Genomic DNA, 2965 nt, shown 5'->3' on the forward strand with positions numbered 1-2965 from the left:
ATATTTTAAATTTATTATTATTTCTAAATAAATCCATGAGATTGGTTCTAGGATTGCTTATATCTGTACTTTTAGAGAATGGTAATTTATTTCATCTAAATATGGACATTAGGGCCTGTTAGAAGTTATGGCAACTTGCTTTAAAACAATAATTTAATAAATTTTTCTCTGCCCTTTGAAGGAGGTGCTGTAATTGTTTCTAATGGTGGGAAACCACAGGAGAAGTGCGCGGTTCAAATAGTCACAGATGTGAACCACTTCACCCTTTGTTTATGTTGTATGTACTTCTAGTTAGTTTAAAAGAAGACTAGGATAAGCTTGTAGGAGTACAATGCAGAGATGTTAACTGCTGGGTACTTTGAAAGACAAGGAACAAGACTCTGGAAAACAAGGTCAACTGTTGAATATCAGGTCATTGCCCCACTGTTTCTGTTTGTGTTCCTTTGTGATGGAGCACAAGGAACACTTACAGCTTACAGCCAAATTCCTAGGTCTCAGTTTCTGTTAAATTACTTATTATAGGAAAGACTTTCCTATAGCTTCCTATACATTTCAGTTTTCCCTTTACAAACTAGGAATAATAATATTTTCCTCACCAATTTTCAGAAGATAATAGTATCTTCTGTGAGAGCTAATCCATAGCTTTTGTACTATAAATGACAATATTTCATTATTTTTAGTTTTTTATTTTTCTTGCTAATTACTCTGTAAAGCCAAAGGGTAGCAGACTACATATACACACATATATCTTCAATAAATTCATGGATTAATTCCATTATATTTTCATTTCATTTTTCACAAACCTTTTGAAGCACCCTCGGGTACGTGTGTATTTGTTTAAAATAAAATAAAGTTCAATAAGCATAGGTAAGAGAAACAGAGCACCAGTGAGAGAGGGGAATGAGCCTAGAGGGTGTTTGCTGAGATGCAGTAGAGGGAAAAGTCAGCCTTGTGTTTAAGTCGGCTTCCTGGCTTAGAAATCAATATTCTGACATTTGTTTGTTTTCCCTTTTCCTGAATTCCTACACAGAAATTAAAGGGTCAAAGCAGCTTGTTGTGAGCAGGAGTTCCACACTGGCAAGTCTCCATTTATATGTTAGATTTGCTTCCCACATCATCTTAAATTTCTTTGAGTTAGTTGACAAAATTTAAAGTTTAAGAAATTTTACATAAGACCATGAATTCCTGTCTTTTGAAGAATATAGAAGCTCTGGCAGAATGGACCTCAATAGTAGCTGCTTCTTTTAGCCTGAATGTGTGTTCATGTTTGCAAAGTCTATTCTCTATGTTTTGCTCATTATCTCCTGCCAGAACAATTCACTGTGAAAAGACCAGCTATGCTTAATAAGACATGATCTTATTTTTCAACAGTCTATTCTTGAGATACAAATAGAATGCTGACACTGACCTTACATTCCCAAAGATATGCTAGCAAATTGTCAACAGGGTTTTGCCAATAGTTAACAGTTGCTGATGTGAAAGTTTTATTTGTCAGACCTATCCTAAGATGTGCTAGTACCTTCTTTTTCCAAGAAACTTTCTGTATAAAGATAAAGTGTGCTTCTGGTGAAATTACAGTCTTAACATATACACCAATATGATAGAAAAAGTATAAATGCTTCCAAAATTGCAGATGGTAAAACCAAAAATGATTTTAAAAAACAAAACAAAAATGGGTTAAAAAGCAAAACAAAATGAAACAAACAGACAAAAGCAGGAAAGTGAAAGTTTCAGAAATCTTATAACCAAAAAGTAGGCTTGTGATTTGATGTTTCATGTTCTGTAGCTTTGTACCACCAAAATATAGGCTACGCCTGTATTTTGGCACTGTAGGAGAAGCAATGGACTGCTAACTACAAGGTTGGTGGTTCAAATCCACCTGACGCTGCACAAAAACACTATATAGGAATTTTATGTGTCAGAACCAATTCCATGGCACTTAACAACTTAGGTTGGATTGACTTGGAGATTATCTGATCTGAGAGGAGAAAAATTAAAATTAAACCATCACAAAAGATACATAGCCTACAAATACTCAACATGATACATATGTCAGGTGGCAGCAGCGCTTGGTTCAAACTTAACAATTGTGAGGATGGTGCAGAATCCAGCAATGTTTTGTTTTCTGTTGTGCATATGGTTGCTATGAGTAGGAACTGACTCAACATCACTTAACACCAACAATATAGCACTGGTTATGTATAAAGGTTTGCTGTGGTTTGAAACTTACTTGATGTCATCTAGTCCTAAGTTACAATGCTGTAAGTGATAGGATAATATCCATATGCCTACAGGGAAGCCCAATTAATACCACTATTATTCAAATTTATGCACCAACCATTAAAGCCAGTAAGGATGAAATAGAAGAATTTTACCAACTTCTTCAATCTGAAATCGATCAAACATGCAATCAAGATGTATTGCTCATTATTGGTGATTGGAATGCAAAGGTTGGGAGCAAGAGGAAGGACCAGTAGTTGGAAAATATGGCCTTGGTGATAGAAATGATGCTGGAGAATGCATGATAGAATTCTGCAAAACCAATGATTTGTTTATTTCAAATACCTTCTTTAGACAGCATAACGGACAACTATACACATGGACCTTGCCAGATGGAACACAAAGAAATCAAATTGACTACATCTGTGGAAAGAGAAGATGGAAAAGCTCCATATCGTCAGTGAAAACAAGGCCAGGGGTAGACTGTGGAATAGACCATCAATTACTCATATGCAAATTCAAACTAAAGCTAAAGAAAATGAAAACAAGTCCACGACAGCCAAAATATGACCTTGAATTTATCCCACCTGTATTTAGAGATCATCTGAAGAACAGATTTGATACATTAAACACTAAAGACCAAAGATCAGAAGAGTTGTGGGATGACATCAAGAACACCATACATGAAGAAAGCAAAATGTCATTGAGAAGACAAGAAAGAAGGAAAATGGATGTCAGAAGAGAC

The 2965-nt window shown here is 35.2% G+C and overlaps 1 protein-coding gene across 1 annotated transcript in view; it reads left to right on the forward strand.

The window, feature by feature from the left end:
- The window catches only part of LRP1B (low density lipoprotein receptor-related protein 1B), a 2342762-nt gene that overhangs the window by 1363946 nt on the left and 975851 nt on the right, over positions 1-2965 (forward strand). The gene's annotated exons all lie outside the window — the stretch shown is intronic.

The sequence above is a fragment of the Chrysochloris asiatica genome, unplaced genomic scaffold (assembly GCF_000296735.1).
Source record: "Chrysochloris asiatica unplaced genomic scaffold, ChrAsi1.0 scaffold00012, whole genome shotgun sequence".
Classification (NCBI taxonomy): Eukaryota; Metazoa; Chordata; class Mammalia; order Afrosoricida; family Chrysochloridae; genus Chrysochloris; species Chrysochloris asiatica.